General features: G+C 48.8%; 1 protein-coding gene across 11 annotated transcripts in view; it reads right to left on the bottom strand.

Annotated features, from left to right (window-relative positions):
* The window catches only part of NAP1L4 (nucleosome assembly protein 1 like 4), a 1,422,554-nt gene that overhangs the window by 488,717 nt on the left and 908,881 nt on the right, over positions 1-24,956 (bottom strand). The gene's annotated exons all lie outside the window — the stretch shown is intronic.

Genomic DNA, 24,956 nt, shown 5'->3' on the forward strand with positions numbered 1-24,956 from the left:
TACAGACAAGGACAGCCAGAGTGAGTGTGCCAACTAAGTTGTCATACCCCTCAGAACCCAAGGTTAACCCAACTAAACCCTTGGGAGGTGCACTACCACTGCTGACTGTACTAGGGGGCACAGGTGCCTTAGGGGCTGCAGTGGCAGGAGTCTGCCCTCATCCTTTCTTGGTGCACTCACTAAACCAGTGAGTTTTACTTTTGCAGTATTGGCACCACTTTTTGGACTGGCCTTCTTGATTCTTCTTTTTCTGGGGAACCTGACCCCCACCCTCTTTGGGTTGTTGGGGACCTGTCGAAGACTTCTGGTCATTTTGTTCCCCCTTAGAATCTTTACCCTTCTGGTCTGCTTTCTTCTGACCACCTTGATTCTGGCCCTGGTTCTGCTTAACTCTTGTTCTGACCCATCTGTCTGCCTTCTTTCCCAATTCTTGGGGAGAGGTCAGATCTGAGTCAACAAGATGCTGATGCAACAACTGGTTCTGACAATTGTTTAAAATTTGTTCTCTCATGATCAAATTGTACAATCCTGTATAATCAGTAACCTTACTGCCCAGCAACCAGCCCTCCAAAGCCTCAGTGGCACAATCTACGAAATCAGACCAATCCTGAGACTGAGTTTTCTGGGTATCCCTGAACAGCAACCTGTACTGCTCAGTGGTTAGGCCAAACCCATCAATCAGTGTATTCTTCAGGACTTGGTAATTGTTAGCATCCTCCACTCTAGTAGTGAGGAGCTTATCTCTACCTTTACCTTCAAAGGAGAGCCACAAGATAGCTGCCCACTGACTCTGGTGAACACCCTGCACAGTGCAGGCCCTCTCCAAAGCAGTAATCCATTTGTGGATGTCATCCCCTTGTTTAACCACATGGCTGCTGGGCGTTTTCCCCCCCTGTGCTGGAAAATGCCATTTTAGTGGCACCATGACGAGCTCAGCTCGTCATCAGCACACGACACCCGTGGGTGATGACGAGCTGAGCTCGTCATCAGCATCGAAAGGGTTAAAGGGGGGCACTATCTTATTCAGGTGCTTTGTATCAAAACTCATTTCCCTATTTCTAGGTATAATGCTGCCACCAGTGGGTTTTGACCCACTCAATTCCTGCTCTCTAGCAAAGGCAAGTCTTTCTTTGGCCAGGGCAAGTTCTTCCCTTTCAATCCTCAGATTGACTTCCCTTTCCTTGGCTTCATAGATTCTCCTCTGAGGGGAGGTCATCCTCCTCAGAGCAGAGGCCTGAGAGCCATTGGTTCGAATGGATCTGTTAGAGCCTCTTGATAGAGACCTAACTCGTCCATTCCCAATGTTAAGCTGGCCTGAGAGGGGTCCCAGGGATCTCCTAGTACCATTCTCATGCCTGCTTAAGTTGTCCCTAGTTAGCTGACTAACTATTTCTGGACCTTTGTCTGCCTCATCCCCAGATGTCTCCTGATCATCATCCTCCTCACATGAGAGATGGATGAGATCTGGGTCAACCCTGGTTCCTTCTAGGGCTGGCATGTCCCCTTCTGGATGAGAAGAGCTAAGAAGTTTCTCAGCTTTTCTGGCATCATAAGTCTCTAAGAGACCAATCAGAAATGGGATTGTCGGGTTAGACCCCTGTTTTAGCTTCCTGGAGGTACACACTTGTCTCATCTCCTGGAAGCTAAGGGCTGCATATCTAGAAGAGGCCTGTGGAGGGTCCTCAACCACCAGAGGGGTCTCAGTAGACTCTCCGAGGTTAGACATGCTTCTAGTGTGGTGTAAGTGATGCACCTACCTACACTATGTGTTTGCCTACTGATCCCTTGCTAAGAGTTGCAGCCAAGGTGTGCTAAGCCTTGAGGAGCTGCAACAGCTGGTTCAGTAGAACTCAGAGTATTCTAAGCTAAGTTATATGTACCTAAAAGTACTTATGTGATCTTTCAACAAGATGTTCTTAGGATACGTGTGGTAAAACAACAGCAAGCTCAAATCCCAACCGCTGCTCACCAATGTGAGAAGGTGGCCTGATATGCAGTGCTCACTATTCTAGTGAACACTATGTATCAGTCCAGCAACCCTTATTGATGATTGGTTGTAAGTCAACCTTATAGACCAGCTATCCTAGTAGCGTGGATACGAGCAGTCTAAGGCTAAAGACTCGAGAGGGCGTGTTAAGCCAGCTGTTATACCACACATATACCCCTTGAACACCAAGTGAAAGGACACCACACAAGTGTTAAAAAATAAACAGTGTATTTATTAAGATCACAACAGCCCTGTACTCTTTATGAGGACAGGGTACTAAGCAAAAAAACAAAACTCTTACGAAAATACTTAAGTTAGCACAGTATATACAAATGCCCGAGGGGCACGGAAAACCATATACTCTGAAAGTGGAATGCGAAATTACTAGCAGGTAAGTACAGTACTAATAGGCTTTGGAATCGCTAGGACTTGACTATAGAATCGTTAGATTACTTCTAGGAGACCCAGGGGACTCGGGTGCAGAGTGTGCACTCTCACGCGTGATGCGGGACAAAGTCTATGGTAGCTAGATTTCACAGAGTTAGTGTTCTCGGGCGAACCCGACCTGGTAGGAGGAAAACGAGAGTGGATTCTGACCCTTGGATAGTGAGGCTATGCTGGGGCACCGAAATGCCGAAGTTACCTAGCCCAGGGGCTGCAGCTGCATATGTCTCAAAAGACGTCGGGAATCCTCGTAGACGGACCAGGAGCCTGGAAGAAAGATGCTGGCAGGCGACCAGTGAAGAGAGTTCGAAGTGATCCAAGCCTGGATCTTGAAGAGAGATGACACCTGAAAGCAGAGGGGACCAAGTTCGTGACTACTAGCCAGTAGTCAGGTGGCACCAGGAGGGCACCGGATGGTAGTCACCTCGACTAGGTGAGTGGGCGACGCTGGGCTCTGCAGATCTCACGGACCAGGAGGCGTTGTCGGCGACCAGAATGGAGGAGCGAGCTGTCCCACGATGGATGAAGCTGTCGGCGTCGCTGGACCCAGGATTGGGCAACAAAGCCTTGGCAAATTCAAGCCCACGCGGTGGACCCAAAATGGCGTCTGGAGTGGACCAGGAGGGTCCGGGTGCTCCTCTTTTGGAAGGGAGCAAGGGCCAGTCTGGAGCAACCAGACCAGCAGCAGTGATGTCGTCGGGCGTCGTGAAGAAGGCCGCAAGCCAGCCGGCTAGTAGCCAAACAACGCGGTGAGCAGCAAAAAGCAGAAGGGCCCCACGCAGATCGTGGAGATGCTGGAGGGCTGATCTTTGGTGCTGGAGCTGCTCAGGGTCGGGGCTTCTCGGACCCCAAAGCACTCACCAGTGAAACACTCGGTGGGCTTGCTGTAAAGAAGTCGTGCAGTCTTGGCGATCGTCGGTCCCTCGAGGTCTCGTCGCACTCACGGTTCTCAGCTTGGCTGTAGAGGTGAGTAGAGGTCAGAGGTGCCAGGGAAGCCGGGTCTCGTCGAGCTGGGTCGTCGGATTCCCGAGGAAGGACTTGCAGCAGACCGCAGTGTTCTTAAGATGGTGCCTGCGGATGCAGGGTGACTACTCCTTAGTCACAAGGGAGAATCTTGAAGAAGAAATCTTGATGTCCTTTCGCAGAAAGTCGTGTCTTGATTCCAAAGATGATCTAATTTGAACAGGGGGCCCGCTCCTATCTTTATACTAAGAAAAGGGGCTGACCCGGTGACTAGGTCCTGCCTATGGGTGGGACTAGGAGGGGGGTGGTTACACCCCTCTCCCATGCCGGACTTTCCCCAGGCCAGGGGCTGGTGTGCCCCTGGAACTGGTTCTGACCGGCCTATGCGTAGTGAGCACCGGGGTGTCACTCAGCAGTCACCTTCCTGTAAAGCCCTGCCTACCCAGGATACACAAAACCCTGTCTGGGACGGTGCTAGCACCGCCCCTGACAGGAAACCCTTTGTCCAGGCTCCCCTCGCTGGAAGGACTCCCAGCTGCAGGGGGTCAGACTCGTGTCTGTGGTGGCAGCATCCATTTTGTGGAGCTGAGGCTTCGTTTAACTTTAACCGGGGTTCACAGTTACATACATGTCGTGTCCCTCTAGAAGGGTGGAATGCTAACCCCGTCGCCAGAATTGGCGAGGGGTTAGTATTCCAATTCGTATGACACCTTACTCGACATGTTTTGATAAAGCAATACCAAGGATAGCATTTAACCGCGAGGATTATAATGCACTTAAGAGTATATGGTATGCGTTATCATGGAACAGCTATTAGGACTTGGTTCCGCAAGCTGCAGACAGGGTCAGCTCATGCCAGAGCACCATCTCACACGATTCCAAGCACTCTGCCTTCAGGATTGTCAAGGCCTGCCATAGGAGTGACTGATAGGAATCTGTGTGTCCATTTTTAGGGTTAGATATAGGTATACTATATCTACAGCAAAGGGTGATTACACGACTTTGCCCCAGCTGTCATGCAGCCAGTTGTGTCAAATTTAGGAGGCCAGCCAGGGGTGGCATAATACATGCTTCAGCCCCTGGTGGGCCCTGGGTACACCTATGCCCTGAGTTACAGGGTCTGATAAGGTGGCCCAGTACCAATTGGTAAATGCACCTAGGGTACATGTTGTAATTTAGAGAGAGAACAGCCAGGCTGTGGGTCTGATTGGCAGGTCCACAGCCAGAGAAAGTCGTAAACCAGTGAAACAAAAGCAAAAAATCTGGGTGATCATAGGATTGCAGACCCTACTCTCCTACAACCGCCACATGCGTGGCCGAGAGCAAGGCAGCGGGCGGGTGTTGGGGGCAGGTGATGGTGGTAGTGGAGATGGCTGGCGGTGATTTCTCCGTTTTCCGGTCCGGTTCCGTAACTCCCCCGCAAGCTACGCAATGGCTGCAGTAGCCGCAATTACACCCGCCGCGGCTTCTCCCCAGGTCACGGTTTTAGGGCTTCAAATCGCCAGCTGTCCGCAATGACACTCGGAGCAACCACACTCGGGGCACAGCTTCAGCCGGCTCTCGCTTCGCACTGCTTCGTCACGCCACACCTTGCCTCCAGACTCTACCAATCGAGCTCTGCTCTAGGATCATGTGAGAGGAGCTGGTCCTTAGGGGCGAACACAATCAATATATGTTGGAAAATTAAAAAAATGTGGCAACGTTACATTGATGATCTTTTCGTAGTATGGCAAGGTACTGAACAGGAAGCTACCAATTTCGTTCATGCCTTAAACACTAACAACATCAATCTCAAGTTTACTGCTACTATAAGTGCACGCTCTATCGAATTCCTTGATACCCAAGTATATATAAAGTATCACAAAAAAGAAGCAAGACTTTTTAGGAAAAAAACTGCCGGAAACTCGACTCTGCATGCTAGCAGTATGCATCCTAAACACCTCAAACAGCATACCATATGGCGAAATGCTTCGCTTAAGGTGAATATGCAGTACTGAAAGCGAGCTAGCAGCAGCACAAAGCAATAGCAAGAAAAGATTCCTAGAAAGAGGATATCAGGAAGAATCGATCAATAAGGCCATTAAGAAATCCATGGAATGTAGCAGAACAGAAGCCTTAAAAGATAAGCAGGGGGAAAGCAACAAACAGGAAGACAACACTTTCCGTATGATTATGAAATACAGTAATCAACACAGAACTATACAAAAAATCATACAGACAAATTGGGCTATGGTACTGTGTGACCCGATAATAGGTCCTGTACTTCCACAAAAGGTTTCTATCACATATAGCCGAGCCCCCTTAACACATGATAACATAGTAAAAACAAATCCAGAGGGGATTGATTGAGAGTGGAAGTTGGCTACAAGTGAGGAAAGGCTTCTATAGATGTAAAACATGCAAGGCATGTACACATAGTATCAACAAAAACACCTGTAAGACATCGTTCAGCGACAGAGAGCATAAAATCCCTAAACTCTAAACAGGACAGAATTTGCTGTATATGTATTGTTATGCCCATGTGGTTAACAATACATAGGCAGCACAGTCCTGCAGGTACACAAACGTATTCTCCAACATCTGCGCGCCATACTAATCAGGATAACACCTATCCAGTGGCACGCCACTTTAAAGACAAACATAAATCCAACAATACAGATCTTAAAAACTATGTAATAGATGCTGTCCCACCAAGTAGACGAGGAGGGGATAGAGCTACAAAACTTATAAAGTTGGTGACAAGATACATTCTGCAACTCGACTCCAAGGTCCCTTCTGGTCTCAATGCAACTGAGGATCTACATACATGCTTGAGTTACAATGAAGATAGTCACAAACAGTTGGTATAGGGAAAGAGTAATGAGTTTAGCTACATAAAAATATCAGAAGGCATAGTAAAACAACATGAAATGAGCGATTTTTAAACAACCACATATTTAGGATTTTAGCCAATTAACTATTTAGTATTTTACTTATATTTACTGGAGGCAAGCATTATTTTTGTAGTGATAGATTTATGTATATTTATAAGTATTTATATATTTATGTATTTATATATTTATATACATGCACAAATGCAAAATGTCATGCATAGGTACTTATACATGATCAGTTGCAGGTTTACACTGATATACCCTAATGCCTACATATGTGAGAATATTAATCTGTTTAATCCTGTAGAATCATGCTGTAATCACTGGTGCCAAATTCTGCACTGAGGGGATCCTTAAACATCGGTATGTATCTGTATATCTTGAAATGAGCAATATGTCAGGTATGAAAGAGTCCGCAAAAAGATATTGTATATAAAACTAATAAAAAAAAAGAACCAAGTCGGAAAATAGATTTATGATCATTTAAAATTTTATTTGTTTATACTTCAGCACATTGCACTTTACACTTAGTCACTTTTGTATACAGGAGTAGTAAAGAATTCGCATAAAAATACATTGCAACATAGGATTTAACCTGATATTTGTAACAGTTGTGGTATTTTAACGGCATATTATTGAAGGTTTTCAATTTGCTGCTATTTATAAATGTTAATCTTTTTAAATAGCAATGACTGTTTAATGCAATTTCAAGTGATAAGGCAACATGAATGGAGATGTTTTCTATGTCTATAATCACGTGGTATCCTGAAGGCGAGATCTGATCACTTTAAATACAGCACTTACCTAAGTACCCATGTCATGTGATCAAGGCTCCACGGAGCCGAAACGCGTAATGGCGACGGGTAAATAAAATACCTTAAGCACTGAATTGGGTCCGTGATTGTGTGGAAGATATGATATTGAACCGAACAGAGTAACAGGAACGAATCGCACTAATTCCGATGATTAAAAGATTTCATTTCAAAAGTGGCATTTCCTAATGCATTTCGGTCGCATCTTGACCTTCGTCAGATGGAAGCAACAGCAACTAGAGTTAAACCAGCATACCGACACTACAATTGCTGTTTAAATATTCACTGTTTAACTCCTGGTAGGCGCCTCGTTAGGCTAATTTTGAGCATGCTGGTCCATGTAGTGCGCTGTTAACGTCCTAATTTTTACCCTCCAGTGGGCTCTGCTGTTAAAGTTCATGCTCCAGTTTTCACATTTTTCCACACCGGAATCCCAAGGCAATGTATATTTTTAACATCGCTGGGGCCCCAAACCAAAGTCCAGTTCTTGGCGGCACCAAACACCCTGTGTGTTTCCACTTCACCAAAAGCGGTCTGTTTTCGGGTGATTACTGGCGCTCTTCACAGGCGGTGCGTAGCTCAGGGCTGGACCAAGCCACATATACATTTCCAAAAGCTCCCTGCCTGAGAAAGGAACAAGCCTTACTCTTCCGATGATTAAAAGATTTTATTTCAAAAGTGGCATTTCCTAATGCATTTCGGTCACATCTTGACCTTCGTCAGAGGGGAGCCACAGCAACTCTCGGTAAAACCAGCACACCAACACTACAGTTGCTGTTTAAATATTCACTGTTTAACCTCTGGTGGGCGCCTCGTTAGGCTAATTTTGAGCATGCTGATCCATGTAGTGCACTGTAAATCTCCTAATTTTTACCCTCCAGTGGGCGCAGCTGTTAAAGTTCATGCTCCAGTTTCCACATTTTTCCACACCGGAATCCCCAGGCAATGTATATATTTATTTACGGGGATGCTACCGGTCCAATCTATGATCATTACACTAATGGTGGGTGCCCTAAAGACGCACATGTACAGATGCCGTGCGTGACTGCCATCCCTCCGTCGGCAGGTGGATTTGAACATATTTGCTCCATGGAGCTGGTGAGAGGGGAGCCAACGGTGCACTCAACTGCGGATATTGGTAACAGCAATATTTAGTCTACTCCTCTGAACATATGAAAACAATCTGGCAGTTTAGAGCAGTGAAGATTTGTTTTTGTTTTATTCGCATTTTATGTTTAATTTTTATTACAATTTGGCTTTTTGTATGGCTTTATTATTGAAGGGCACACTGTTTTTTTAGGGTTTGAAGCTTTATATTGCAACTATATTTTTAGCACATATATAGGGAGCTTTTTAGTCGCCTTATGTCAAAGGAGTCGATGTCATGTGGTCACACTTCGGACCAGGCAGGAACACCGCAATTTTGCATGCTCATGTTTAAAATTGTTAACTTTTATTGAACGCGGACATTTAGACACACTTGCTTGTGTGCCGGACAGTTAATGTTCCATGAAATAACTTTATTTACACATCTTCGTAGGCACATTATCAGAGCCTTGAACCTTATGTACAAAAGCTAAAGTTCACTGCACAAAATGTTGTATGTCATTGTCCGCTCGGTGACAGATCACAAAGAATCAACAATGGGGACCTGACTGGGGCTTCAGAATGGTTACATGGGTGAAGTTTATTATATAAACAACTTCACTCTATTGCTTAGTCAGAGAAGCATTTAGCTGACACTGTCAGCGTCGCTCTATGTCTGATTTCTAGCCCAACTGAATCCTGTATACTTCCAGCTCTACACCAACACAGGGTCCCTGATGACACTTGCCCACAGGTAATGGGGGGTTAGAGCACCCTACAGGGATTCTGGCAGAGTCACCTATCCTAGGGACACTAGGATAGGCAGCGATAGTAGGAGCAAAAATACCACTACACTTATATGCAATCATATATTCTATTTAACAGCACAATGGTTGAATTGTTCATCTTTTTTTTTACCATTATCGTGATACTGATTACTTTGTCTTGTTTACTTCTATTGATTATTACAGAGCACAACTTTTACACAAGAATCATAATGCTTCAATCTCTATTGAAACCCCACGTTGTGTGTTTCGTATGGACCTCTGGGTATGCATGAGTTACCAAACAAAAGGGTTCTAGATCTGTTTCCATGATTTCCTCGAGGAGTAAGTATGGTCATGTTCTGAGGTTGCATATCTCACCTGTTACCTTACCTTACCGCAGAGGCGCCGAAATGCATAGGGCTCTTTTGTGAAAAAAATGTTTGTACATCGTTTGTAGCATATATAAAGAATGAAGTAGAATCACTGAAAATGTTATCATGAACTAAAGTGAAATGATGAATTGAATCAAATGTTTTTTGTTATGATGAATGTAAATAACTCATGAAAGAAAAAAAGAGAAAGAGTAACCAAGTTAAAAATTTAAAGATATCAATAATAAAAATAAGCACAAAGTGAAAAAGTTGTTGAGAATATTTAAAGCGCGGAGCGCCACGTGAACAGTGCCCGATTTGACGGGCTTAAAAACTCGTCATAACCATCAGTTACACAACCAGGATTGACTACCCTGATAAATCGGAGCACCAGTGGAATCAAAGACTATAAGGGATAAATAACGGAGTGCTCCTCACACCCCTAATTTCTAAGGAAAGGAGGTATGGCAGAATTACCTCCTACTGCACTTTAGTAGGATCCAGGTGATGATCCCTACACCATATGAAAACCCTTTTCCACTTAAACGCATAGGACACTCTCGTGGAAGGCCTCTTAGTCTCCTTTAAAATGTGCACTACATTCGGGAGGCAAGTTCAGATGTCCATATTGCAGGACCTCAGGTGCCATGCCGTTAGGTTCAGTGATGGGAGGTTGGGATGCAGCACCCTCCCGTTCATCTTGCTCAACAGGTCCGGCCTGCAATGAAGTCGTCTGTGTGGACACAGACAGATGCAGAAGGTCCGGGTACCAACACTGCAGAGGCCAATCCGGAGCTATCAAGATCATCTCCATGTCTGATCTGAGGAGCTTGGACACTACCTTCGGAATCAGAGCCAGGGGAGGAAACGCGTAAGCGAATGTCCCCGACCAATCCATCAGAAGAGCATTCCCCTGCGTCCCTGGCCGGTGGAACCTGGACGTGAAGGCGTGGCATTTTGCGTTTTCGTCGTCTGCAAACAAGTCTATGGCCGGACGACCCTAGCAACGAAAAAGCTCTACTTACATTTTGTTGGTTAGCACCCAGTCTGGCTGATCTTCGAAGTGCCTGCTGAGAGCGTCTGCTTTGACGTTCAATTCGCCTGGAAGGTGCACCGCCACTACTGAGAGGCCTTGAGAGAGAAGCCAGTGCCAGATGGTTTGAGCTTCTCGGGAGAGTGGGCGAGACCGCGTGCCTCCTTGTTTGTTCAGATAGAACATGGTGGTCGTATTGTCCGTCTGAACTAGGACTGAGTGGGACTCGATTGCTGGAAAGAAAGCTTTGAGAGCTAGAAACACCGCTCTGAGTTCCAGCATGTTGATGTGGTACGTCTGCTCCTGCGCAGACCATTGACCCTGAATCTGAAGAGGACCCATGTGCGCTCCCCAGCCTAGCAGAGAGGCATCCGTCACTATAGACTGGAATGGAAGAGGTTGGTGAAAAGGCACTCCCAACAGCACATTCCTCGTCCGAGTCCACCATTTGATGGCATCCTTCGTTGCTTGGGAAAGAGTGATACGATCTTCCCAAAGCCCTGTCGCTTAGTCCCACTGGTCTTCGAGAGCCTGTTGCAGAGGCCACATTCTCAGCCTGGCGTTTGGGATAAGAAAAATGCAGGACGCCATGGAACCCAGCAGGGATGCTACTTTTTGGGCTGTTGGAAATCGAGACTCTAGTAGAATCCCACATTTCTGTCTCATGGAAAAAAGTCTCTCCTCCGAAGGAAACGCTTTTCCCAATTTTGTGTCCAGAACGGAGCCTAGGTAGTGGATGGACTGTGTCGGCCGTTGGACTGACTTCTCCAGGTTTACATGGAGACCGAGCCTGTGCAACTGGTGCAGGCAAAGTTGCAGATCGTGTGCTACCTGTACCGGAGATGGACCCTTTAGGAGCCAGTCGTCCAGGTAAGGATAGATGAAGAGTCCCTTTTTGTGAAGAAAGGCCGCCACCACTGCCATGCATTTGGTGAAGACTCGTGGTGCGGACTTGAGACCGAAGGGTAGCACCTTGTACTGGTAGTGTTTGTTTCCTACAACAAACCTCAAGTACTTGCGATGCCGCAGTGCAATTGGAATGTGAAAGTATGCATCTTGCAGATCCACCGAACACATCCAATCTCCGGTTTGAAGATGTGGGCATATTTGGTGAAGAGCTAACATGCGGAACTTTTCTACGATGATGACTTTGTTCAAGAGACGAAGATCGAGTATGGGCCTGAACTTGGCCTCCTGATCTCTTTTTGGGGACAAGAAAGTATCTGGAGTAAACTCCCTTTCCCCTTTGAGAGGGGGGAACTTCCTCTATAGCTCTTTTTTGTAGCAGGATTGTCACTTATCTCCTGAGCAAGCTTAGCTGGTGAGGGCAAGAGCTCTTTGGAGGAATGTTCTTTGGAAGCGCACGGAAACATAGCATGTATCCATTGCGCAGTATATTCAGCAGCCATCGATCTTTTGTGATGCTGACCCACTCTGCCAGGTGTTGTGAAGCACTTCCTCCCACTGGAGTGGGCAACAGCGCTAGGGAAAGCCACTGCTCAGGCCTTTCCTCCTCTTGTGGTGGTAGAGGACTGCTGGTGACCTCCTCTACCTCTGTTGGATTTTCCTCGAAACTGGGATTTCCCCTGGTTCTTATTTTGGGACCACTGAGGGGTTTGAACCCTCTGTTGAGCCCCTCTTCCCTTGCTGGTCTTAAAACGGTGTTTGAACTCTTTTTTCTTTCCCAAACCCACCACTTTTACTGTATCCAGCTCTGTCTTCATACGAGGACCCCGAAAAAGGAAGATTTAGGATGCGATGCTGGGCATCCGGCTTCAAACCTGTGAGACGCAACCAAGCTGACCTCCTGGCACAAACCCCATGTGAGTAAGAGTGTGCTGCAAGAACTGCACCGTCCGCTGCAGTTTTTATCAATTGGTTCGCCACCAGACATCCTTCTGTCATAGTCTCTTCGAAGTCCTTCTGGTCTTCTTTTGGAAGCTTGGACTTAAACCTTTCCATGGAGTCCCATAAGGCTCTATCGTATCTACCCAACAGTGCAGCCGCACTAAAGACCTTCAGTGTGGAGGCAGCTGAATTGCACACCTTGCGACCCCACGAGTCCTGTGATTTGCTGTCCTTATCTGGTGGAGCTGAAGAGGAAGCAGAAACTGCATGCGTCTTCCTTGCAGCTGCCACTATCACAGAGTCCGCTGGGAGGTCAGATTGTACAAAAACTGGGTCAGAGGAAGCTGGTTTGTACTTCTTCTGTATGCGTGCCGGCACCGCTCTGATGGTTGCTGGAGTAAAGAAAACGTCCTTGACCGGATCCATAATCCCCGGGACCAAAGGCAGCAGCGGGCGAGAGACAGATTTATTGTGCAAAGTTACAAAAATTACTGTCGTAGCCACCTGGGGACAGACATCTCAATGATCAGTTTCTGAGCTCCTCTTTGTAAGACATCTAGGTAAGTGCCTATGTCATCCAATGGAGAGGATCTAGAAACAGGATTATCCGTTAGTGTAGGAGAGTAATCCCTCTTGGAAAACCTGGTAGAAGAGGTAGATGAAGTAGACTGAGTTCTTCGACGTCTACGGTGCGCACTGTGCCTCCTCTCCCGTGATCTTCTCGAGTGTTCTTCCCTTCTAGGAGAACTGAGATCTTCTAGGTGAACGAGATCTGACCGGATCCTCTCTTCTGGGAGTACGAGATCTTCTGGGAGAACGAGCTCTAACCAGATCTACCCTTCTGGGAGAGCGGGATCTGGATGGTCTTCTCACAGGCGATTTGCTTTTTTGGCGCCTGGGAGGACTGCGTCTGTCCACTTCCTCCACCAGCCTCTGGAGAGGAGATCTGTGCAGAGGACTGACATACTCTTGCAAACGTCTGGTAGCCCCTGACTCTCGCCAATGATCCAAAGACTTGTACCATCTAGGTGACAGTCTGACCTCCCCAGCCATAGGATCTGGCTGCCGTACAGGCGATCTGCGAACAGGACTTCTGGATCTTGAGGATGTTGTCAAAGAGCCAGAAGACTGTGACGTGGAATGGCGAGAAGCTGACTCCGTCACCATGATCACAGAGTTCCTAGACGACGATCGAGCTCTCTCTGAATGTCTCGACGTAGAGCGTTCCGGCGTCGAATGTCTTTCTCTCGACGTCGAATGCCTCTGGGGAGTCGCCGGGGACATCAATCTCGACGTCGAATGCTTCGACGGCGATCGATGCAAGGATCTACGATCTTTCGACGCCGAACGGCGATGAGCAGCCGACGGCGGAGCCTCTCCCGACGCCGAACGGCGATGACCAGCCGTCGACAGAGCCCTCTCCCTCGACGTCGAATGTCTGTGCGACGACGGCGGAGGGGTATTGGTCACACTCGACGCCGAGAGAAGACGAGACGGCGACGGAGACTGCCTCTTCGACGCCGAATGATGTTTCGTCGTCGACGGCGGAGGGGTCTTGGTCCTCGACGCCGAACGTTGTTTCTTAGACGACGGCGGAGGGGTCACACTTCTCGACGCCGGTCATCGCCTGGATGACGACGGCGGAGGTGTGACCTCCCTCGACGCCGGTCGTCGCCGGGTTGACGACGGCGGAGGGGCTTTGGATCTCGACGCCGACCGTCGCCTGGTTGACGGCGGCGGAGTCACATTTCTCGACGCTGGTCGTCGCCCGGTTGACGACGGCGGAGGAGGGACCTCCCTCGACGCCGATCATCGCCGGGTTGACGACGGCAGAGGAGATTTCGACGACGGAGCTGGATTCTCTGGAATTTTGAAGGTACATGACCCACCGGTGGTTCTTTCCTCAGCGCCGAGCCCGACGCTGAAGTTGAAGGACGTGAAGACTTCCCTTTTGAAGATGTTCTAGCCTTCTTAGAGCCCTTCTTCACCGGAGACCTTCCTCTGGATGACCTGTGAGCCAGGCCATAAATGCGAATTCTCTCCCTGTCTTTGAGAGTTCTTCCTGACAGGTGCTCGCAGTGAGGACAGGTGCCTGGATCATGTTCCTCACAGACACAGGATACAAACATCGTGGTTGTCTGTTTTTGCCTTCTTGTTGCCACAAGAAGGACATTTGTCAAAACGTTAAGGCATTCTCAGTTGAAAATGCTCACTAAACTGACTTAAAAAGACAGTTTCTTACTTGACTAGATGTAAAATGTCAAAGTAAGTAAAAAAGTTGTTAAAAGTGAAGAAATTTTCTGTCAGAAAACAGACATTAGTGGAGCTGTGTAACCAGGATCCTTCCTGAAGGATCCGGAAAGAACAACTGACCTAACTGTCACCCCTGAGGCATGATGGGATACAGAGGGTCTTGAGTGCCTTAAAGGCACGGTGTCAGTTTATTGCTATGCAGCTACAAGTTAGCTTTTCCGTCTTTTTAGACTGTGTGTTTGCAATGCATCCTGGGAGCTTTCTATGCTTTCAGTGAGTTATGAGAATTTCTACTGCTTTCTGAGCATTAAAACAGTTTCTAAACAATCTTTGGTGTTGTTTCTCATGTTTCTAATGCTTATTATTCATGTATGGTGGAAATTCTTCACAGCATTTTTCAGCTCTGATGTTATTTGGCTGCTATTGCATGTTATATATATATATATATATATATGTGGGGCACATTTAATATAGTGTTTCCGGGGTCCCGCGCATGGGCGGTGTGAGAAGTTGGCCTGATATATGATGCTCACTAGTTCTGGTGATCACCTTGTATCAGTCCGAACAACCCTTATGGTGATTGGTTGTAAGTCAACCTTATAGACCAGCTATCCTAATGGTAGCATGGACAAAGCAGTCTTAGAGTCTTAGGCTAAACTCTTTTGGCATGTGAAGACAGCTGTTTTACCACATATAACCCCTTGAATACCAAATGAAAGGACACCACACAGGTAGTTATGAAAATAAACAAGATATTTATTAACTAACAAACACCTCTGAACTCTTTATGAGATCAGAGGGCTAAGCACATGACAAGACTCTTAGGAAAAATACGTTTAAGTTGCACAATTACAATGTTGCCCTAGGGGCACAACAAACCATATACTAAGTAAGTGGAATGTGAAAGTCGATAGAAGGAATGGAGCTGTCCAGAGGCTGTAGGATCGCTGGGACTACACTATCCTAACTTTAGGTAAGTAAAAGGAGGCCCACGGAATGCGTGTGCAGAGTGTGAACTAACACGCGAGATGCGTAACAACGTCTATGGACAGTACAGTTCAAGTAAAAGGTGAGTAGGGACAATCCTGACTAGTTAGGACTAAAACGACTGTGGAACTGGAAACTAGGAGAGTCCAAGTGGACCAGGAGGTGTCTTCGACAACCAGGATGGAGGCACGAGCTGTCCCACGCAGGCTCTCGCTGTCGGCGGTGTCGGATCCGGATTTGGAGTCAACAGGCCTTGACAAAGGCAACCCATGCGGTGAGTGGAAACGGCGTCTGGAGCGGACCAGGAGGGTCCGGGGTGCTTCTCCTTTGCAGGGAAGCAAGGGCCAGTCTGGAGCAACCAGACCCGCAGATTGGATTTCAAGGCTCGTCGTCTAGGAGGTCACTAGCCAGCCGGCATGTGACCAGACAACGTGTCAAGCAGCAAACAGGCAGAAGGGCCCCACGCAGATCTCGTGGATGCAGGAGGGCTGGGCTTCGGTGCAGGAGCTGCTCGGGGTCGGGGCTTCTCAGTCCCCAAAGCACTTGGTCGAGGTTACCTCAGAAGTCGCGCTGGAGCGAAGTGCTGCTTCTTCCAAGATGGCCGGTCCCACGTGTCTCGTCGCACCCACGGATCTCAGCTGTGCTGCAGATGTAGGTAGAGGTCGGAGAGGTCTGGGAATCCGGGTCTCGTCGGGCTCTGAAGTCTGGATCCTCGAGGGAAGACGACAAAGGGAAGCCGCTGGAGGCTGATGGTGCCTGCTTGTGCAGGGTGGATACTCCTTGCCCACAAGGGAGATTTCTTCAGTCTTCTTTGCAAAAAGTCGAAGTCCAGAGTTTCTTCTAGTAGAGTTTCAGTTCAGGATTAATCTAACTTGGAATGGGACCAGCTCCTACCTTTATCCTGCTAAAGGGGGCTGTACTACGGCTAGGTCCCTCCTATGGGTGGGACCAGGAAGGGGGGTGGTTACACCCCCTATCCTTTGTCCGGTCTTGCGCCAGAGCTGGGGCTGGAGAGCCCCAGGACTGGTTTGGACCGGTGTATGCACAGGGACACCTTGTGTGCCCCAGGCATGTCTCATTCCTTTCAGCCCTGTCCTACCCAATACACAAAATCCTGCCTGGGGTGGAGCTAACACCTCCCAAGGCAGGAAACCCTTTGTCCAAGCCTCCCTAGCTGGAAGGACTCCCAGCAGCAGGAGGTCAGACTTGTGTCTGTGGTGGCAGCATCCATTTTGTGATGCTGAGGCTCGGGTTAACTTTAACCGGGGTTCACAGTTATGTACATGTCGTGTCCCTCTAAAAGGGTGGAATGCTACCCCCGTCGCCAGAACTGGCGAGGGGGTAGTATTCCAATTCATATGACACCTTACTCGACATGTTTTGATAATGCTATGCCAAAGTTAGCAATAACCGCGTGGATTATAATGCACTTAAAAGTATTTGGTATAGCGTTATCATGGAAACAGTTAAAGGACTTGGTTCCGAAAGCTGTAGACAGGCTCGTAGGAGAGTAGGGTCTGCAATCCTATGATCACCCCAGATTTTTGCTTTTTGCTTCACTGGTTTACGACTTCTCTGGCTGTGGGCCTGCTAATCAGACCCACAGCCTTGCTGTTCTCTCACTAAATTGACACGTGTACCTTAGGTGCATTTACCAATTGGAACTGGGCCACCTTATCAGACCCTGTCACTCAGGGCATAGGTGTACCCAGGGCCTACCAGGGGACGCAGCATGTATTATGCCACCCCTGGCTGGCCATCTAAATCTGACAACTGGCTGCACGACAGCTGGGGCAAGGTGGTGTAATCACCCTTTGCTTTAGATATAGTATACCTATATCTAACCCTAAAATGGACACACAGATTCCTATCAGTCACTCCTATGGCAGGCCTTGACAATCCTGAAGGCATAGTGCTTGGAATCGTGTGAGATGGTGCTCTGGCATGAGCTGAGCCCGTTTGCAGCTTGCGGAACGAAGTCCTAATAGCAGTTCCATGATAACGCATACCATATACTCTTAAGTGCATTATAATCCTCGTGGTTATATGCTATCTCTGGTATCGCTTTATCAAAACATGTCGAGTAAGGTGTCATACGAATTGGAATACTAACCCCTCGCCAATTCTGGCGACGGGGTTAGCATTCCACCCTTTTAGAGGGACACGACATGTATGTAACTGTGAACCCTGGTTAAAGTTAACTCAAGCCTCAGCATCACAAAATGGATGCTGCCACCACAGACAAGTCTGACCTCCTGCTGCTGGGAGTCCTTCCAGCGAGGGAGGCCTGGACAAAGGGTTTCATGTCAGGGGCGGTGCTAGCACCATCCGAGACAGGGTTTTGTGTATCCTGGGTAGGCAGGGCTTTAGAGGAAGGTGACTGCAAGTGGCACCCCGGTGCTCACTATGCATCTGCCGGCTAGAACCAGTTCCAGGGGCACACCAGCCCCTGAGCTGGGGAATGTCCGGCATGGGAGAGGGGTGTAACCACCCCCCTTCCTGGATTCACCCATGGGCAGGACCTAGTCGCGTGCCAGCCCCTTTTCCTAGTATTAAGATAGGAGCGGGCCCCCTTCCAAATTAGATCATCTTTGAATCCTGAAACTACTTTCTACGAAAGGAACTCGACTTCTTTTCAAGATTTCTCTCTTGTGACTAAAGAGTAGTCACCCTGCACCCGCAGGCACCATCCAAGAACACTGCGGTTTGCTGCACGTCCTTCCTCCGGAATCCGACTGACCAGCACAACGAGACCCGGCTTCCCTGGCACCTCTGACCTCTACCCACATCGTCAGCTCAGCTGAGATCCGTGGGTGCTACGAGACCTCGAGGGACAGGCCATCTTCAAGACTGCACGACGCTTGCCCAGCACGACCGCCGAGGGATCCTCGAGTGAGTGCTTTGGGGTCCGAGAAGCCCCAGCCCTGAGCAGCTCCAGCACCGAAGTTCAGCCCTCCAGCATCCACCAGATCTGCGTGGGGCCCTTCTGCTCTTTGCTGCTCACCGCGTTGTCTGGCTACTAGCCCGCTGGCCTGTGGCCTTCCCGACGACGAACGACGACATCAACACCGCTGGTCTGGTTGCTCCAGACTGGCCCTTGCTCCCTTCCAAAAGAGGAGCACCCCGGACCCTCCTGGTCCACTCCAGACGCCATTTTGAGTCCACCGCGTGGGCTTGCATTTGCCAAGACTTGTTGCCCCAATCCTGGGTCCAGCGACGTCGACAGCAGATACCATCGTGGGACAGCTCGCACCGGTAGGGTGTTAAAATATCGATTACAAAAATATCGCTGACATAAATATCGTTGTAAAAATATCGTTTACAAAAATATCGACACCCTATACTTAAACAGGTAAGTACATAGATATCGACTCCAAAATATCGTTGTAATTAATATAGATGTAAAAAATATCGACTTTTTAAAACAATTAAAATTACATTAAATAATAAATAAATATAAGTACTATTAACAAAATACATTACATTACTTTTATTTTTTAACTATTTCAAAAAAATTTACTACACTTTTTAATTATAAACTAAATAAATGTGGACATATAAATTGATTTTACACATTACTTTATATAACAACAATAATACATACATATAATTAAAATACCCCTTTACCCAAAAACCCAAAACTGACCCTGAACCCTAAAAATACCCCTTTACCCAAAAACATTTTCACTAAAAAAATCCTGTACACACACCTAAAATTAATTAAAAAATTAACATAATTATTACACAATTATTATTCAATTAACTAATTGAAATTAATTAACTATTATTTATTACACTATTTATATTCATTTAAAACATTAATTAATCTATTATTTCATTATATTTAAATACCCCGTCACCCAAAAACTGAAAACTGACCCTGAACCCAAAAAATACCCCTTTACCCAAGAACTGAAAACTGACCCTGAACCCTAAAAATACCCCTTTACCCAAAAACTGAAAACTGACCCTGAACCCTAAAAATACCCCTTTACCCAAAAACTGAAAACTGACCCTGAACCCTAAAAATACTCCTTTACCCAAAAACTGAAAACTGACCCTGAACCCTAAAAATACCCCTTGACCCAAAAACTGAAAACTGACCCTGAACCCTAAAAATACCCCTTTACCCAAAAACCCAAAACTGACCCTGAACCCTAAAAATACCCCTTTACCCAAAAACATTTTCACTAAAAAAATCCTGTACACACACCTAAAATTAATAAAAAAATTAACATAATTAATTAAATAATTATTATTCAATTAACTAATTGGAATTAATGAACTATTATTTATTACACTATTTATATTCATTTAAAACATTAATTAATGTATTATTTCATTATATTTAAATTACTTCCCACCCTACTCCCCTATAAACCCACAACCCGCTACGGAACTATTAATACTAAATTCAACTGAAAATACATTATTAAATATTAATATACTACTAAAAATACTACTTTGACTACAAATATTCATTAAAAACACTACATTACTTATAATTATTTAAAAAACGATATTATTGTAAACTATGTTTTTGTAAACGATATTTATTACAACTATATTAATGTTAACGATATTACTTACCTGTCTGTCGATATTCTGGTCAGACGATATTTTTGTCATCGATATTTCTTCCTGTAGATATTTTTGCAGCGATATTTAGGTTAGTCGATATTTTTACGACGATATTCCTGCTCTGTACCCTCGCACCTCCATCCTGGTCGCCGACAACGCCTCCTGGTCCGTGAGACTGCAGAGCCCAGCGTCGCCCACTCACCTGGTCGAGGTGACTTCTAATCACTGGCTAGTGATTCAGAACTTGGTCCCCTCTGCTTACAGGTGTCTTCCATCTCCGATCCAGGCTTGGATCCATCCGAATCTCTTCACTGGTCGCCTGCCAGCAACTTCTTCTTTCAGGCCTTGGTTCGTCAACGAGGGTTTCCGACGACACTTGAACCCTATGCAGCCGCAGCCCCTGGGCTAGATAAACCGAGTACCCCGGTGCTCCAGCGTAGAACAACTCTCTAAGTGCCTAGATCCACTTTCGTTTTTGACCTACCTAGTCGGGTTCGCCCGAGAACACTAACTTTAGCATTTACTAGTATCCATAGACTTTGTCCCGCATCCCGCGTGAGCGTGCACACTCTGCACCCGAGTCCCCTAGGCCTCCTGCTAGTAATCTGAAGGTTCAGTAGTCCAGTCCTAGCGATTCCAAACCCTATGAGATTAGTACTTACCTGCTAGTAATTTCGCATTCCACTTTTAGAGTATATGGTTTTTCGTGCCCCTCGGGCATTTGTGTAAAATGTGCAACTTAAAGTATTTTCGTAAGAGTTTTGTTGTGTGCTTAGTACCCTGTCCTCATAAAGAGTACAGGGCTGTTGTGATCTAAATAAATACACTGTTTATTTTCATAACACTTGTGTGGTGTCCTTTCACTTGGTGTTCAAGGGGTATATGTGATGGTATAACAGCTGGCTTAACACGCCTGTGAGAAGTTGGCCTGATATTCAGTGTTCACTATTCTAGTGATCAATATGTATCAGTCCAAACAACCCTTATGGTGATTGGTTGTAAGTCAACCTTATAGACCAGCTATCCTAGTAGCATGGATACGAGCAGTCTTCGGGCTAAACTCTAGAGGGCGTGTTAAGCCAGCTGTTATACCATCACATATACCCCTTGAACACCAAGTGAAAGGACACCACACAAGTGTTATGAAAATAAACAGTGTATTTATTTAGATCACAACAGCCCTATACTCTTTATGAGGACAGGGTACTAAGCACACAACAAAACTCTTACGAAAATACTTTAAGTTGCACAATTTACACAAATGCCCGAGGGGCACGAAAAACCATATACTCTAAAAGTGGAATGCGAAATTACTAGCAGGTAAGTACTGTACTAATAGGCTTTGGAATCGCTAGGACTACGTTACTGAACCTTCAGATTACTAGTAGGAGGCCTAGGGGACTCGGGTGCAGAGTGTGCACCCACACGCGGGATGCAGGACAAAGTCTATGGGAGCTAGTAAAAGCAAAGTTAGTGTTCTCGGGCGAACCCGACTAGGTAGGTCCAAAACGAAAGTGGATCTGGACCCTTGGATAGTGAGGCTATGCTGGGGCACCGAAATGCCGAAGTTACCTAGCCCAGGGGCTGCGGCTGCATAGGTCTGAAAAGACGTCGGGAATCCTCGTTGACGAACCAGGAGCCTGAAGAAAGAAGTTGCTGGCAGGCGACCAGTGAAGATTGTTCGATGGATCCAAGCCTGGATCGAAGATGGATGATACCTGAAAGCAGAGGGGACCAAGTTCTTAATCACTAGCCAGTGATTGTGTGGGCACCAGGATGGCACCGGGCGAAGTCACCTCGACCAGGTGAGTGGGCGACGCTGGGCTCTGCAGTCTCACGGACCAGGAGGCGTTGTCGGCGACCAGGATGAAGGTACGAGCTGTCCCACGATGGTTGATGCTGTCGACGTCGCTGGACCCAGGATTGGGGCAACAAGTCTTGGCAAATTCAAGCCCACGCGGTGGACCTAAAATGGCGTCTGGAGTGGACCAGGAGGGTCCGGGGTGCTCCTCTTTTGGAAGGGAGCAAGGGCCAGTCTGGAGCAACCTGACTAGCAGTGGTGATGTCGTCGGTCGTCGTCGGGAAGGCCACAAGCCAGCGGGCTAGTAGCCAGACAACGCGGTGAGCAGCCAAAAAGCAGAAGGGCCCCAGGCAGATCTCGTGGATGCTGGGGGGCTGGTCTTCGGTGCTGGACCTGCTCAGGGCCGGGGCTTCTCGGACCCCAAATCACTCACCAGAGGATCCCTCGGCGGTCGTGCTGGAAAGAAGTCGTGCAGTTCTGATGATGGCCGGTCCCTCGAGGTCTCGTCGCACCTACGGTTCTCAGCTTAGCTGTAGAGGTAGGTAGAGGTCAGAGGTGCCAGGGAAGCCGGGTCTCGTCGAGCTGGTCAGTCGGATTCCGGAGGAAGGACGTGCAGCAAACCGCAGAGTTCTTAGATGGTGCCTGCGGATGCAGGGCGACTACTCCTTAGCCACAAGGGAGAAATCCTGAGAAGAAGTCGAGAGTTCCTTTCGTAGAAAGTAGTTTCTTGATTCAAAGATGATCTAATTTGGAAGGGTCCCCGCTCCTGCCTTTATCCTAAAGAAAGGGGGGGTACGCGACTAGGTCCTGCCCTAGGGGTGGGACCAGGAAGGGGGGTGGTTACACCCCTCTCCCATGCCGGACTTTCCCCAGGCCAGGGGCTGGTGTGCCCCTGGAACTGGTTCTAGCCGGCAGATGCGTAGTGAGCACCGGGGTGCCACTTGCAGTCACCTTCCTGTAAAGCCCTGCCTACCCAGGATACACAAAACCCTGTCTGGGATGGTGCTAGCACCGCCCCTGACAGGAAACCCTTTGTCCAAGCTCCCCTCGCTGGAATGACTCCCAGCTGCAGGGGGTCAGACTCGTGTCTGTGGTGGCAGCATCCATTTTGTGGAGCCGAGGCTTCGTTTAACTTTAACCGGGGCTCACAGTTACATACATGTCGTGTCCCTCTAGAAGGGTGGAATGCTAACCCCGTCGCCAGAATTGGCTAGGGGTTAGTATTCCAATTCGTATGACACCTTACTCGACATGTTTTGATAAAGCGATACCAGAGATAGCATTTAACCGCGAGGATTATAATGCACTTAAGAGTATATGGTATGTGTTATCATGGAACAGCTATTAGGACTTGGTTCCGCAAGCTGCAAACGGGCTCAGCTCATGCCAGAGCACCATCTCACACGATTCCAAGCACTCTGCCTTCAGGATTGTCAAGGCCTGCCATAGGAGTGACTGATAGGAATCTGTGTGTCCATTTTAGGGTTAGATATAGGTATACTATATCTAAAGCAAAGGGTGAGGGGGCGTGGCAAAGATGGCGGCGTGAGCAGACGTGCCTTGCCGAGCTCCCGCCGCCGGCCGCCGAATTGAGCATACTGCCAGCACTTACCCGACCGAAACTGACCCTCAATGACCACCCGACGCCAGTGAAGCAGCGGCGGCGACTTTTGGGCCGGTTTGGTGTCCGGTGACAGCCTGATCCCCTTTGAGTCTGACCGCGAGAGCGACGGCGCCTGAGGCCTAGCGCGCTCCCGAGCCCTGGTCGGAGACGAGAGCGAGGCCGAGGTGGGTGGAGCCACGGAGCCGCCCGGAGTCGCCCAGGATCGGCGGTAGCAGGTCCGGCCCGCGCGGAGCTGCGCGAGGCTTCTCACAGCAGATTGTGGGGGCTTCTGCGGACCTGCTGCGCATACAGGGAAGCAGAGCGGCCTTTGCCCGGATTGCCACCAGTCTTCGCCCACGGACCCGGCAGCGGCGCCTGGAGCACTCGCAAGGCGCACAGAGGTGAGGCCCCGGAGCTGACGCGTGTCCCCGGCTCGAGGCGGACCCGTTGCAGCGGAGCGGAGGTACCGGGGGAGGTAGGACAGTAGCAGCGCCCCCCCCCCCCTCCGCGGAGCTCCCGCTTCCCGCCTGACCCAGCTGGGGTGGAGCGACCCGCACCAAGGGACCGCAGGCTTGGGCGGCCTGACCCCTGCACACTGCTGCCATTGTCACCGCGCGATTCGCGCCGCGCCACGGAGCTCTGTGAGGCGCCGGGAGGCCACGGAGTTGGCCGGAAGAGCCAGGGGGAGGAGAGTGCGGAGCGGGGGAGGTCAGGCGTCCCCCCCCCTCCCAGCGGGCTTGCCCCTGCGGGATTGCCCCCATCTGGACTGACCCTACAGGCCTCGTCCCTTGGCGTGGCGTCCTGCCTGTTGTAGCGGAGTGAACACCAGGGACACCAACACCGGCGGCCACGCGCTCCCGCAGCAGGCCCCACAGAGGTGAAGTGGGCCCCCTGGACGTGGGGAGGCCCAGCGAACTTGCTGCGCTCTTGGCCCTGGAGGGGGCAGGGCGGAACGCTGCAGACGCCATCTTGGCGGCTCCCCGGCCGGCGTTTCCCGCCTCGCCGTTGGACCCGGAGTCCCTACACCTTTCCTGCGACCCTGCCGCGCCCTGTGACGCTGCACTGCCCGCCTGGATTTTGGGGAACGCGGAGGAACCGCCTCCACAACACTAGTCGCCCGGACCCGGGTCGGCACCCAGAGGGCCTGGGACTCGCTTCGCAGCCGACGGAGGGGCGAGCCTGAGGGCCCTGAGGCGAGATGTCCGGCGGGAGGCCCAGAAAAGACCGTACCATCAAGGACCTTTTCACCCCCCCCACCACGGGGAAGCGGAACGGCCCCGCGGGCTCTATCCCCCGGGTGGACGCAGACAAGAAGGGGGTGGCCTCATCGCCCCCCGAAGAAGCAGACCCCGAAGCTCCAGTCACGCGGTCCTTCTTGGAGTCCCTGTTCTCTAGCCTGCGAGAGGACATCCATGCCCTAAAGAAGGAACTCCAGGAGGAGATCAAGGAGGTCCGCCGTGACACCGATGCCATAGGGGAGAGAGTAGCAGACCTGGAAACCAAGAGCGACACACGGGACGCCGAAATAGAGGCCCTACGACAGGAAC

This window comes from Lissotriton vulgaris, chromosome 2_1, assembly GCF_964263255.1.
Source record: "Lissotriton vulgaris chromosome 2_1, aLisVul1.2, whole genome shotgun sequence".
NCBI classification, from domain to species: domain Eukaryota; kingdom Metazoa; phylum Chordata; class Amphibia; order Caudata; family Salamandridae; genus Lissotriton; species Lissotriton vulgaris.